A 16570-nucleotide genomic window follows, 5' to 3' on the forward strand; every position below is an offset into this window, starting at 1 on the left:
GAAACAGAGTTGGTAGTATCTTCCAGACTGGCAATTTGCAGGACTCTTGCTGGTGATGAGTGAGCCAGAGGAGTGCCACTACTGCTCACAGAGAATAGGCTTGATGATTTGGGCTTTAACCTTCCACTAGCATGCTTGACTGACTGATGTAAAGGAGTGAACAGTGACTGAGACAGGGAAATGCTCTCACTTTTATGTTGATGCTTTCTTAAATTCAAAACTCACACATCCTTTTCTTTGCAGTATACGGTTTTGATATAGCAATGTTATTTTTTACCTTATCCATATGTTTCAAATAGGCCCCACACTCCTCCCGGAAGAGCTGAATAGGATTCTGCCTCATCATTCCTCTTTATCTATGGCAGCTTCAACATATTTGAAAGTTGTAGTCAGGGCTTTACTCTCTCTTTGCCATGCTGCTTGCTAATATTATTATTTGATTAATATTACTGAACACACACTCGTGTGTATATATATATATATATATATATAGATATATATATATATATATATATATATATATATATATATATATATATAGATATATATATATATAAATACATCACCATTGTCCCCATTTGTTGAACTTTAGAACCATATCTACACATGAGCTGATGAATATTAATTGGTATATTTTCATGTGTGTGCATGTTTACACATCAACACTGAATTCATATTCAAAATTACAGCACTGTTCCATGCAGAAGTGTCTGCAGGTAGTGGAAGTGAAACAGGGATTGCTGCTCCATACAGAAGTAACAGAAGGCAGTGGTACTGAAAGTAGAAGAAGAACTAAGGATTATGCAGACAAACAGTAAGCAAGGGGAGTCAGTTGCAGATTTACCAAGGGTGCTAAAGGTGCTGAGACCTCACATTGATGGATTTTCTGCCACAGTAATAGATGTGATCAGAAGCTGGTATGACCTGACTGTGAGGCATTAACTAGAAAACGTATCTTAAAAATCTTTCTCCCTTACTAGAATCCAGTACATTTTCCATTCTCCCCTGCCATTGATATTGGATCATTTTTTCAGGGTCAAGTTAATCTAGGATTTTCTCCACAAAACTTGGGTGTAAGGTAGGTTTTCATCACAGTGCTATGCAATATTAAACTTATATTGAAATAAGCAAAATATACAAGACAGTGTGATATTTCTTGGAAACAGGAATTTAAAGGATTCAGATTAGAAACATTGTAAAAATATGAAGTTTAATTTTCATATTTTCAATATTGGCCATTATGCAATGCTTTCTTTGGTATGTATCTGGTGGAACACTAATTAGAACAGTTATGGAGCAGAAAGACCACTTCAGTATGTACTTTGTCAGACATGTATCCTGGCTGTAAAGACTGCAGTGGTTTCTGACAAAACAAAGATTACTGGCCTAAATACTCTAAGATACAAAAACAAACATAAATTACTATTTCTATATGTAGTAATGTCTGTCTTGCATTCTTCTGTCTTAAGAACCCAACTCTCCCTCACCTCGTGTATCACAGTGAGACCAACAGCTCTGCAAACACTAGATCTAAAAACATAAACTTCAACAAGCATATAAACAAAATATGACAGAGGGATATATTCATTACCCTGACTTTATCTTGCCTCAGAAATATATTCATCACCCAGACGTTACTCCCCTTGCATATGAAACAGAGTGACACCCTAGAATCTTTTAAAAACAACCTTCATGACTGGATAGGCAATCACAGTTCTGCTTCTGACTTCCTTTTCTCTACTGGAAGCAGGAGATACACCATGAGTGGGGATGCTGACAAGGGGTAAATGGTCTCATGGCTTAATTGCCTTGTAATTCCCATGATGCTATTGTTTCTGTGGACATCCATTTTAAATATGGATAAAAATTAAGAACGTAAAACTAGAGTTCTGTAACTGGAAATTAATAAATTAAATTAAATCATTTCAAGAAATAAAAGTTGGCAATACAGTTTAAAGTAAGTTTAAACCTAAATTTATTTACATCATTAACTCCCGAAAACTTTTTTATAAAATATATAAGTATTTCAGAGATTCTGTAGGAACATAGAATGAAATCAAAGTTAGCAATTATTTTTTTCTTGAAAAAAATAAAGATGTGATGATTAAACTAATTTAGGTAATCTAGATATATAGAGTTCAACATACATTTGTTAGAGGAGGGAAATGTTTGCACAATTTAGGGCAGTTTTTGCTAAATAAAGTCTACTGTTAAATTCATCTGAAATAAGATATTAAATTTCCACTAAGTCTTGTTGAATGGAAAAAAACATTGTAGTTGCCAACAGGAAAAATAAAAAAAAGGATGATATCTTACATGAAAAAGCTACAAAGCTGGGTTTGACAAAATAAATAAATAAAATAACATTGTAGAATTCAACAGAATCATCTAGACAAATTGTAATGTAGCATGCAACAGGAAATAACTATGTCTTGTGCAGAACAAATATGAGGTAGTATTATATGCTAGTTGCCCAGAAAGGTTTTGTGCGAAATATTGCTCCACATTTCCATAACGTCAAATAACCCAAAGCACTTTGAAGTTTTTGTTCTTTGACTGAGTAAAATGGAATATATACATTATTACACTATTAAGAAAATTATGAGGTACCATCTTTAATAAGCAATTTTTGTTCTAAGAATTGATCTAAAGGATACATACCCCAGTATTTAATAAAATCTGTATAGGCACCGTGTAGGGCCTACATGGAATGTATCCATGTTCGTGGTCATGATTCCCCCTCGGCAGTGCACTAAGCGTATTAATGATGGCATGCTGCAGAGGGAGAGCTGAGGAACATCATTATTGAATCAGTATAGGGAGAGGTGTAGTGCTTACCATGGCTGCAGATAAGTATGAGACTCCCTGAAATGTCCATTGTTTCATTTTTATTTTATTTATTTATTTTTTTTTAAAGCATGTTTGTGTGGTGCAATGTGGAGTGCAGCAATACCAAGTTGCACTCACATATAAGATAGCAGACATCTGCCAGACATCTAAAAGCAAAAACTGGATGTAATTAATTATTTATTTAAAGGTGTGCTTAAGCATGTCTAAGTGTGTTTGAGGGGCACGACATGGTGGTCAGTACTGCTTATAGGTAGCTCAGTGGTATATGTGAAGGTATACCAGGTTTCTTAATATCCTTATAGCTAAATGGATAAAGTTACAGTTTCAAGTACACTAGCTCCAGGGTTTAAATAGAAGGAAGGGAAAAATATGTATTTAATTTTGATATACATATTATGCATTTTTTTATAAAAGATGTCCCAGCTGTGCTCTGTTAAGCTCTGCTCAACTATACTTAGACCTGCTAAGCACTGCATAAACATGGTAACAGCTGCCAATGTTTGTGCACTGCTCAGCTCTGCTTGGCTTGTTTGCACACTGCTAAGCTGTGCTAAGACTACAGTTCTGCCAGTTTTGCTGAATCTGAGCTCAGCTGTGCTGGTTTGCGCAGTGCTCAGCAATGCGCCATGTTTTTGAATGTTGCCCAAGGACGTGTAAGGGTGGCAAAACAGTCTATATTAAGCCCAATAGGCAGGGATACAGCAAAATCCATTGCAGTTCTGTCACTGGCAATATACAATGGCTGGCAGTGGTGAAGGTGTGTGCTTTTGGGTGCAGCTTTGGGGCATTCCAGAGTCTAGGGTCATGGTTGGGTTCCTAGTGCAAAACCATGATGACAGACTGTTGCAGGGCTGTTTCCTGGGCTTGGACTGTAAGACAGAGGCCTGGGACCAGTTGGTCAGAGATCTTTTCAGTGTCACTGGTATACCCCACACAGATGAGCAGTATCATCACCACCATGATGACCTGAAAAGATGGAACTCTTGGACATCTGGATCCAAGAAGTTAGGGCCAGGAATGCCCCACAAGTATGTAATTATGTTTTCCTGTGTTTTACCTAATATGTACCCTGAATGTCTGCAAAACCGGTATGCATAATGGTGTGTTTCTCTCCCAACAGCTACAGCTGAGAGGGCTTGCAATGTCAAGTCTCATGATGGGTGCTTGACCAGGTTGTGCCATGAGTGTGATGAGTCCCCTGAGGCAACAAATATTGGAAGTCAGAGGGTGGCAATATTGAACAGGACAGTGTGGCAACTATGGTGTAAGTGAGTGTAGACCCTGGCTATAGCCAGAGATCTGGCAAGGTCCCACACAGGCAGATTGACAAGGGTGCTCATAGGAGGACTGCTGTCCATACACCACCTGTTGCAGTTGTCACATCACGGGTCACTTGGCACATGTTTTGGTCCATTATGGAGGCACAGGCATGTCCTGAATACAATGCCAGATGGATGCTTTGGGTTATGTATGCAGCACAGTCTGACATCCATGACTGCCTCCACCGCATTGGGGACACCTTGGATCAGTTCACTGATGTCCATATCAAGACGTGGCAGGCCATGGGCACATGGTCCTGGGTAGCCCTGTGAGGGACACAGCCCCAGCAGACAGCAGTCACCATCAGGTACTAGCACACCATCTGACCTTGGGCATGGTAGCTCCAGTGCTACTCCTGGCAGAGCCAGTTCCCGTGTTAGTGGCTGGAAATGGTGAACTGTCCACTCTACCATGTACAGTCCACAGCTGCCCAACATACACATGTGTAGGGCAAGCACTGGGCTTGAATGTGTACAGGCACACATTCAAACACCACTGTCACATGCAGGTCACCAACAGATACACACACGGCACCTTTCCATGGCCCTTCTAACCCACATCCTATCCTGACTCACACACATTCTGTCAACTGGTTGGCACAGCCTAACCCTCCGGAACCACCACACCCTGTGCATGTGATGATACCTGGGCTACATCCCTGCCATCCATGCCATTGTTGCAGGAAAATGCTACTATGTGTCTGAAGCACAGGGTGTCTATATTACTTGGCATGTACTTGTGTAGTGCAGTATTATTTTGCCATACCACTTGTTATGGGCCACAACAGGAATTGTATTCTGGCATGTGTCATGACTACACATCACGCTTTGTGTATCTTTGTTGCATGATGTTGGATTGGTGGTAGTGTTACAAAATGAAAAACTATGCACACATACTATGAATACAGTGGCATAGGATGGCATGGCAACACAGCATAAATATGATGTCAGCAAGGTACAAAAGTATACATGCATGGATCCCTAGGTACATATGTGTAGAACAGTCTATCAGGGACAATGGGGGTAGTCAGCATATTCATGCATTCATACTTTGTGTTATGATCTGCTTCCCTTGCTATGTGTCACCTGCATTTTCTGAACTTACAAATCTAGAAGGTGTGGTGATAGAGTTGACACATCTACAAATATCCTGTGTCTGGGTCAGACAGGTGGCAGACATCAGTTATGATTATGTAGAGGAAGGCAATTTAGGGACAGCAGCTAGTCACAGAGCCATAAAATGCATAACAATTGCACAGATATAGCCCATATGGACATGTCTATAGTGCTACAAGGGGATATATTTACACACACACAGAGGTGGCTGATGTGAAATTAGATCTCCTGCCTATCTACTGTTACACACTATAGCTTGCACTACTTATCACATGTGCCACTGAGTTTATCTGATATTAGACTGTCTGCCAGTGTTCTTAAGGTGGATGACATCAGCAGGCCTTATAGAGAAGGACAATGTAGAGGCCACCAGCTAGTTCCAGGGCCATAAAATGCATAATCATTGTATGGAGATAGCACTGATGGGGATGTCCATAGTCCTGTAAGGGGATAGGTTTACACACACAGAGGTGGCTGATGTGACATTAGAACCCCTGCTGATCTACTATTACACACTACAGCTCATGGTACTTATCACATGTGCCACAGAGTTTATCTGATATTAGATTTTCTGCCAGTGCTCTTAAGGTGGATGACATCAGCAGGCCTTGTAGAGGAGTACAATGTAGAGGCTAGCAACTAGTCACAGAGCCATAAAATGCATAACCATTACTCAGAGATAGCCCATATGGGCATGTCCGTAGTGCTGCCAGGGGATATAGTTACACACACACACACACACACACACACACACACACACACACACACACACACACACACACACACACACACGCACACACACACACACACACACACACACACACACACACACACACAGTTGGCTGATAGGAGATTAGAACCCCTACCTATCTACCATTACACACTGTAGTTCACAGTACTTATCTCATGCATCACAAGTTATATTTGTTGCATATGTGATTGCAGGCACAGTACTTGTGGAGTACGCAAAGTAGCCTTGTCTTACACAGCATGTGTGGCCTCCAAAGTGATATTGTTTGGTACTGTTATTGAATCTAGTGTCCTAGCAGTGGGATACCTGTTAATATCCTGCTATGTGTGTACAGTTACCAGTATAGCCATATGTGGTTGGTTCATAGGTTCATAGGTAGGTACAAGGCTATCGGCCCCGGGGCCTATACAAGCCCAACCAAAAAGGTACCCTGGCTTTTGCCACCCAAGAAAATTATTTTCCTGTGCCACTGTCGAGCAGAGCCACAGAGGTGATCCCCGGGGTGAATTTCATATTTCCCATCCAATCATCAAGATTTTTCTTAAAGAGTGCTAATGAGGAGCTTTGCTGGATATAGATAGGTAGTTTATTCCAGAGTATGTGAAGTCTCTGGGACAGGAATCTATCCCTCCAGCATGTTCTGTTTATTGTGGTGACAAGGTTTAGGTCCCTAGAGCGTGTAGCTCGGAGGGATTGGGATTTCTTTAATTGGAGCATGTCCAACAGCTCTGGGTTTGACATAGCTTTGTATGTTAAGCAGAGATCACCTCTGAGTAGGCAATATGCGACGGAGTAAAGCTGGAGTTTTTTGAGACGGTCTGCATAGGGCATCTGTTTGAGGCCAGTAATCCTCTTTGTGAGGTATTTCTGCAGCCTTTCCAGTTGTTGTAGATGTCTTGTGAGGTACATACCAAAAGAGGTGTTGTATTCTATAATGGGTCTAATGAGTGATGAGTAGAGGGGAACAATGACCTCTTTTTTTCTGGATGAGAAACCTTTTGTGATGAGGTGTGCCATGTAGAAGGATTTCCTGACTACTGTGGCAATGTGATTATCAAAGGAGAGACTACTGTCCACCTGTGTCCCAAGGTCTCTTATCACACTTTCAGTGTTAAGTATACTACCGCCTATGTTGTAGTTCATGGGTACAGAGTTTTTACCAAAGGGGATGACAGTGCAATTTTTGGCATTGAGCTTGAGGCCATGGCTTTGACACCAGGCATCTGTCAGAGTGAGGCCCTTTTGTAGGATGTCCACATCGTTTGGAGTTTCGATTATGGCTCCTAGTTAGGAGTCATCTGAGAACTTCATTAGGCAAAGACCTTCTGTGTTAGCCTGTACTTCAGAGAAGTAGATACCAAACAGGAGAAGACCCAGTTCTGAACCCTGTGGTACTCCACTTGTCACTGGTCTTAAGTCAGATTTGGAGTCTGCTACTTTCACAGTGTGGGTTTTGTCAGTGAGCCAGTTTGCAACCCATCTTGTAACATAGGGATTTATACCTAGTTTAGTAAGTTTATCTATAATTCCAGAGTGGAGGATGGTGTCGAAAGCCTTGGCAAGATCTAGATAGGCTGTGTGAACCACCTTACCCTTGTCTACAGCTTTGGTGACTGCTTCAAAGAATTTTATCAGGTTTAGGAGACATGATCTGCCTTTTACAAACCCGAACTGGGTGGGATCCAGAGTTTGGAGATTACCAATGTCTTTGTTTATAAGTTCCATGTTGCGGTTAAATAGGCAAACGTGTGGCCAGGGATAATATGGCTTGTCCAATGCATGGGTTGAAACCATTGTACATTACAACACCTGCTCACCTGTGCCTGTCTACAAGGTGGCATTCTGCAGGCACAGGGATCTCTGGGTGAGTGGATTATGTACGGTTGCGTCCTTGGTCTGGTTTCTTTGGACAACTGTTGTGATGTGCAAGTGCAATTAACCTCAGCATTCCAAGGGTATGTGGGGACATTCTTACATCCCCATATACATATATATATATATATATATATATATATATATATATATATATATATAATGTGTGTGTGTATAACAGATATGTCTCTTTAAATGTTGCTGTGTGTGTCTTTGTTATATAAATGTGTTAGGTATATATACGTGGAGATTCTATGTATCATTGTAATTTATATAGCTATATAAATATCAGTATCATATGTATATGTGATACATACTGATACATGCACTAATCTTGTGTGAGGGGGATAGGGACAGACAGATATGTATATGTAGCTGTCTGTATGTACAGATGTATTTCCACATAGCAGGTCTTTATGAGGAAGATGCAACAGACTTGCGCTCAAGTTAGCTAAGCATAGGAGCATACCCAGTGGGACTCTCTGTACTTACAAGGTGACTCCAGTCCAGATCTACCTGTACTCCGAACTGGGATTTCGTGTGATGTAGACATCAACTGCGCACTTGTTAACACAGTACAGCACTTCTCTGAAATTGTCCAAGACATTCCCCAGCTGTGTGCTATACTTAATATGTGACTGGGGTACATCATGTAACACCACACACAAGGTGACAGTCTGCATGCCTCTCACTGTACATGTTTTTGCAGAATGTCCAGCATTTCTCACCATATGTCTGGTCTGTTCCTCATACATTTGTGGTGTTCTAGCATAATATCGTATAATGCAGTCACTGAATTGTACTAACTACTGACACATTTAAGTGACAGCCTTTACATCCTGCTGCTATTCTATTCTGTTGCAACCTGCTGTTATACTAGTCACCTTCTAGGTTCATGAGACCATGTGTAGTGTCTGTCTGTAGTTTTGGCCCTTTGTCCACCCATTCTCTCTGACTTCATCCAGCTTTCTTGCAGTAATGGATTGAGGGGTATGACAGTCTGTGTTAATACCACCATACAAGTGCCTCACATGTGAAAGATGTGGATGCTGCCAGATTCAAACCATCAGCACTCTCACCCATGCTAAAAGCCCTAGCCCAGTGAGCCACACCAGCTGTCAGATGGAAAGGTGTCATTCCTCACACAGTCAGCAGCATGCAGACATTCATTGTCACCCCTGCATTATATGAGACATACAACTTCTGGCAAGGTTCTATGTCACAGCCCTGGAATTGGCTGATCTGCTGATATATCACTGCAGAATTACTGTTACAGCAGTTGCATGGGAACACTGATGTTTTGGGGGTGGGGAAGAACAGCACATGATCTGCTGGCATAGACAGTAGTGCAAATATCATGTGACCCCACTGTTTATCATCTCCCTTGACCTCTGTAGTGAATATTCCAACCATGAGGCCAAGTGAATATTACGGAACGTATTCTTTTGGACTGGTATTGGAATGGGTATCTGTACTCCCATGTGGATGTTACATCTCTCCAAATAGGCCACTATATTCCCTTGCATACATTTAGCAGGTCCATATATATGATAACATATTAAAGTACTCCTTACAAGTGGTGTGTAGGTGAGTGGCTTACCTTGCGAATGCAGCAGTTGTAGTTCTGTCTGATGCATGCAGTACACAACCAATACATGGTAAGGTACAGGTTGTGTGGCTTGCCTGGCATCATTTTTACTATATGTATGCGAGTCAAAGTATAGTGTCAGTCCATAGGGCCCTAGGTTGTCAGTGCATGTACTAAGCATTGTCTCTTTGCCAAGGCCAGGGCATATTGGGATGCCTACATCTCCCTACAGGGACATCCTCAGATGTTTCCTTCTCCAAGTCCTCCTGTGGCTGTGACTATGGTGGCCTAGGCACTGGTGGAGGGCTGTGTATCCCTTCCCCTGGCTGAGCCAGCTGCAGCTGTTTCTGCAGGATCATATTGTGTAGCATGGCACATACTGTGAACATCTGTGTGCATGTGGCTGGAGGGTACTGCAGGGCCGGACCAGATATATCAAAGAACTGGAACCATGACTTCAGAAGACCAAACACATGCTCTATGATGTTCCTAGTTTGTGTGTGTGCCTCATTATGGCATTCTTCCATGGATGTGTGTGCATTCTGATGGGTGTCGTCATCCACAGTTCCAGTGCATAGCCAGCATCCCCAAGTAAATGGCCATGCAGAATGTCCCCCCTAGCAAACATCTGGTACAGCTGTAATGCATGCCAGATATGGGAGTCGTGATAACTGCCAGCCCACACATTCATAATAATGCTCTGGGCATTGCACATGACCTGGCAGTTGATGGAGTGATACCCTTTGCAGCTGACATAAATTCTACCCTCCTCAAAAGCTGGTGCCTTGATGTGTACATGAGTGCAATCTATGGCACCCAGTACGTCAGGGTAGTGTGCTACATGGTAGCACACTACCCTGAGGTAGTTTGCTACATGGTAGAAGTGTTGCATACTGCTGGCCCTCTCCTCAAGGGTGTGGGGAAAATAAATGTACTCGCTGGCATGTGGTAGCATGGCATCCAGGAAATGGTGGAGTACCCTGAATGCTGATGCCTGTGAGACCCCCATTATGTCCCCAGCTGGTCTTTGGAAAATACTTGTAGCTAGTACAATAAGAGTTACACATACCTTTGTTTCCACCGGGATGGGTTCCTCTCTGTTGGGTCTGAGTCTGAGTTGAGGGCGGCAGACCTCAGTGAGTTCTTGTATTATGTCCCTGTCCACCTTGTAGCACTCTACAATATCCAGATCATGTAGCTCCTAGAAGGTTACCCTGGGCCTGAACACTCTTCTCCTTCTCAATCTAGGCCTATTGTAAGCCTCAGCAGCAGCAGCATTGGCCTCAGCATCTATCACATACAGATGTAGCAGACCTGCAGCAGCCCTCTAGCATTCCTTCAGTTAAAAACCCCAAGTCTGTACTCCACTGGTGCAGAGCATGCTGGTGAAATCAGATTGTAGGGTGTATGCAACCTTTATAATACTCTGCTGTGGGTGCAGCCTGTGTGATTGGCTACCTATGATGCATTCCACCTGCCAAATACATCATTACAGACTGCTAATGGCCCTAGTTTAAGTGAAACAGGGGCCATCAGTAATTAATATACCATTGGCTTTCTCAGCCATTTTTTTTTTGCACAGCCTTCCTTGCTCAGCACTATGGTGTGCCATGCAAACATGTGCCATGAAAGTAAACAATGCTCAGCAGTCACTACACACTCCCCCATGAAAGGTCATGCTCAACACAGTGGCGCACCTCTCAAATGCATGCAAGCATGTGCAAACATGTACCCCAAAGGTAAACAAAGCTTAGCAGAAACTGTGCACCCCCCTGCTTAGCAAAGTGCCATGAAATGCAAACAGGTGCCATTGAGCACCAGTGAGCTTACAAGTCCTCAGACACACCCCCCCTTGCTGTCAGCTACCTCTTATCTGGACACCAACATGTTTCTGTGCATACATGAATGGGATCTGCAGACACGGATACCCATTTGTGCTATTCAGTAACCCTATCTCATTTGCACATGGATCTGTGCACACAACTTGGAAATTATATGGCTCCAGGCTCTGCCTCATTAGCAACAGCACCCTTCCACCATTGTAGATACTCCATGTAGGGTCCTATAATATATTGCTGTCACATACTAATAAATTTGGCCTTTATACTCTTTTTTATTTATTTTTTTCATAACAGCATGTTTGCGCACTGTGGTGCACAGTGCAAATATACCCACATCATTAAAAAAAAAAATAAAGTTATTTTAAATTATTTTCCATATGATTTTGGACACATGGTGGAAAATTTTCCACATGTCTGTGTCTGCTATGCTATTTCTGTCCATCAAACTACACATTTGCAGTCCCTGTTGTCTGTTTAAAATCCTGTACACAGAATTTTTCAGTGTACACTATGGACACCAACACAGGGTCTGCAAGACTGCCTATCTGTTTGCTAGATTGCTCTACTTCCCTCATTTGCCTGGAATTCACCTGCTTGCGAAGTGATTTGCATGCCACGGATAATTCCATGTTGGCATATGGGTGCTCGCCTCCCAGCTCTGTTTACTGGATCACAAACCTACTTACTTTCATGTAAGCAGTGTGCCAGGATGTCTACATAGAAAAAAAGTTTGTGTAGACTTTATTAAATTCTCCCCATAAAGTATTTATTTTTCTTTTAGCCACAACATTTCTCCAACTGTTTAAATCAGTTTCTGAAGTTTAAAATATTATTTGCAAACTCTAATTTTGAGATAGCTTTACCAGAAAAGAAAGTCAGCCAGCATATATAATTTTTATTTTCCAGCAGAGGTGCAATAAGAAGTGTTTATATCTCGGTGAACAGAGAGATAGCTGGCAAAACACTGTCTAAGGTAATATAAGACTTGCAGTACTATCTCATTGCATCCCACATCAAATCATACATTCAACATTCATAGCTGTTTTACACTTCTAGGCTCCATTAAGGCAAAATAAAGTGGAAACTGTTTCCATTTTTAAATAATTTGAAGTCTGGAGAAAAGCAGTATGATGGTGCAGTAGTTAGTGTTTGAATCTCAGATCTCGATATCCCAAGGTTCTTTCCTGATCGCAGGTTACTGTCCATGCAGAGATATTTTTCTGAATTTTACAGTGCACTTCTATAAACCAAGATTCATATTTGCCATTGTGGTCCAATAGTGACAGTAAATGGTCTGCAAGGATCAGTTCACTTATGGGATCACCAGGGATCAATTCACTTGTGTGGTTAGAAAACAACAAAGAACAAAAGAAAAATAGAAGAATAGAAAAAAAAACAGATAGAAGGCAATAAAAAAGGAAACACACACACAGACACATTCACTCCCCTCCTGCACATACCCACATGCACACGTGCACACACACACACACACACACACACACACTCACACTTTAAAAGCTGTGAAACACTCAATGCTGCCATACAACTAGTGACCAGAAGTGAAGTATAAACAGTTTTAAAAGCTGTTAAACACTTCACAATGCTGCTTTTTTATACAGAACAGCTTTTAAAAGTTGTTTTAGCCTCTTGACACCATTCTGTGTTGGTTGACACTGTCTACTGTTATGATTTATTACAAGACTAGAATTTACTAGGTTCATAAGTGTGTACTAGGCTAATGGCCCTGAAGCCTTTACAAGCCTAGCCCAAAAAAAGCTGCTACATTTGTGAGAAGTGTTTGGCAAAACATTTTTAACATCTTAAATAAATCATCACATTTTAAGAAATGAGTACAAACAATTTAATACAAAAGAAATCAGACCAAAGTAACATTTTTCATTGTCATTTTCATGCAGTATGTGTAGGTTTTTTTTTTAACAATTTTCATTCACAACAATATGACATGAATTGTTCAATTCCTGCCTTAATCCTACTCTTCTACATGAACATTATTCTGCATGTATTTTTCCCCACAAACTCCATTTTATTTTATGTACTTTGCTCCTTCCCTTTTATAGAGTTCCGACCTCCAGTTTTTTTATATCCTGAACAATATTCAATACTTCAGTTAAAGGTGGCTTAGATTTGGTCTCCTCTTTGTAAACTTATTAAGGCTTTAGTATATCTGAGCAACTCAGATCTTATACCCAAGAGCAAAATAATAATTTCTTTAGTTACAGCCTCTGTCAAAGTACTCCACAGAAAATCCTTTTAATCTGCAATGTTATTACTTTCCAAATTTACCTCTCTCCTTCCCATCACACCTCCAGTATTTATCTACCTGAAGAAAAATGATTTGGCATGTATAACAATACCCATGCAAAAAAATCTAATTCATATGGACTTTGTTGTATCTTTGAGAGTCATACAAATGTCCTTCTATTGTTCCTGTATAAACTGTCTTTCCATTTTTTTCCATTTTTCTAACCTCCTCTGATTTATTCTTTTAGTTGTCATATAATACTTTTTATATACCCTAATAATTATTCCATTTTAACTGCATTTTGTGTTCTAGACTCATCCAAAAACTCTAACAGAGCTTCTGTTTCACTTAACATTCCCCAATCATTGTCTCTCTGCCTGTATTCTGTATTGACAAAGCTTTCATAAGCACCTCTCATGCATCAAAAATGTCCTTAACAAATCATTTTCCCCAAATTCAGAGCATAATCATGATGTTCCATGTATGCAGGGTAGTATAAAGAAAGTAAGTTCCTAATAAGTGCAGTGAAGGCATCCCTTTAGTGGCTTTTGCTCAACATTCAAGTGATTCTTATTGTTTAAGTTTGTCATGTGTATTGAATCACTAGTCACTCTATGTGTCTAGAACAACAGCTGCTGTTTGCACGATAGTGGTGCCATACCAAAAACAGTGTCTTCTCATGGGCCAGCTGAATCCAAGTGACCCCATTGTTAGAGAGAAAATAATAGTAATTCAATAAGAGAATACATAATTCTTAAACAAGCCAAAAAGTAAAAAACACCACCACCAGCAAAATCACGGACCTGAACTGAAATGAGAAAAAGTCTAGCATGTAACTGTAAAAATTCTTTTGTTCAGGATCCGACCAAGCGGACAGTCTGTCCAAACCAAAATTGCTTATAAGGGCACCGTCTATTCAGACCTGGTAGCAAAAAATCCAATACATAAAACACTTGAAGCAAAAGTTTGTTCAGACCTCATAAAATGCTTTTCATAAGTCCTTCAATAATCCACATTCGGAGCTTATTATAAACATGGGAACTTTATTTAAAACAAGAAAAGGTAAGCGCTTTTGCTATGTAGCTTTGTCAAACCACCATCTGTCTGTATAAAAGACAGCTATATATACCCATTACTAAATCAAGTTCAATTAACTTGTCAATAATTCAATTATACATTTAAAAAAGTACACGTTTATAAGTAGAAAAATGTCTTCATATTTAAAAATACATGCTCATAAAATGCATATTCATAGGAATCCATAAAAATTCATAAGATAATAAATAAAATAATAACATATCATAAAAAATATACATAAATACAAGATATAAACGTAGGAAAGGGCACATGTTCTTACAGAACACTAAATTCTTAGAGCCTTTTCATATATCTATAAAAAATAAATAAAAGGCACTATATAAAAAGATCACAAAATATGTTTATTAAGAATCTGAAGTCATTGATATTTAATATTTAATGCTTCTCCCTTTTAAAGCTGGTTTCAATGGTATTTTTTCATTTAAACCAGGAGGGATATGAGCTTGCATATCATTTTTTCCGATATAGAATGCAGTACATGCTGTGCAAACAGCTAAGTACACTAAATGTTCTGTATCACAATTTGCCCTAATATTAAACGTAAAAATTTTTGAAGTATTAGGGTGCACAAACATACTAGTGTTAGAAATATAAGGGCAGAAAGTACATTTATTACACTGTTCGGTTCCAAATAAATTGTGATTTATGTCATTTCTTCTATTATTTGGAAAGCATAGTAATCTATGCAGATTTTACTATGCTTTCCAAATAATAGAAGAAATGACATAAATCACAATTTATATATTTTCTATATCGGAAAAACCGATAGAAAATTTAAAAATAGAATTAGGGAACACATATATCAAATTAGAGTTAAATCTGAAGTCAATGCACTCTCCAAGCAAGTGATACAGGAAGGACCTATGCATCATTTTAAGTTTATGGTTATACAGATTAATGTACCTAATATTAGAGGGGGAGATATAAGAAATCAAACAGAACAAATTGAGACTGACTGGATCAATTTGTATGCAAGCTCATATCCCTCCTGGTTTAAATGAAAAAATACCATTGAAACCAGCTTTAAAAGGGAAAAGCATTAAATATTAAATATCAATGACTTCAGATTCTTAATAAACATATTTTGTGATCTTTTTATATAGTGCCTTTTATTTATTTTTTATAGCTATATGAAAAGGCTCTAAGAATTTAGTGTTCTGTAAGAACATGCGCTCTTTCCTACGTTTATATCTTGTATTTATGTATATTTTTTATGATATATTATTATTTTATTTATCTTATGAATTTTTATGGATTCCTATGAATATGCATTTTATGAGCACGTATTTTTAAATATGAAGAAATTTTTCTACTTATAAACGCGTACTTTTTTAAATGTATAATTGAATTATTGACAAGTTAATTGAACTTGATTTAGTAATGGGTATATATAGCTGTCTTTTATACAGACAGATGATGGTTTGACAAAGCTACATAGCGAAAGCACTTACCTTTTCTTGTTTTAAATAAAGTTCCCGTGTTTATAATAAGCTCCGAATGTGGATTATTGAAGGACTTATGAAAAGTATTTTATGAGGTCTGAACAGACTTTTGCTTCAAGTGTTTTATGTATTGGATTTTTTGCTACCAGATCTGAATAGACGGTGCCCTTATAAGCAATTTTGGTTTGGAGAGACTGTCCGCTTGGTCGGATCCTGAACAAAAGAATTTTTACAGTTACATGCTATAATTCTTAAACAATTTAGCACTTTATCTTGTCCAGAAGTAATGTATACTTTGGCTATTATTCACAAATAGTAAAAAAAAAACACCCCCCAAAAGAAGCATACCGCAATATAGGCTTTGCAAAAATGCAGCAACATACATGAGCCAGAAAACAGTTTGATAACTATTAAGCTATTCATTCTAGCT

The sequence above is a fragment of the Protopterus annectens genome, chromosome 7.part0 (assembly GCF_019279795.1).
Source record: "Protopterus annectens isolate FY-2018-M chromosome 7.part0, PAN1.0, whole genome shotgun sequence".
NCBI classification, from domain to species: Eukaryota; Metazoa; Chordata; order Ceratodontiformes; family Protopteridae; genus Protopterus; species Protopterus annectens.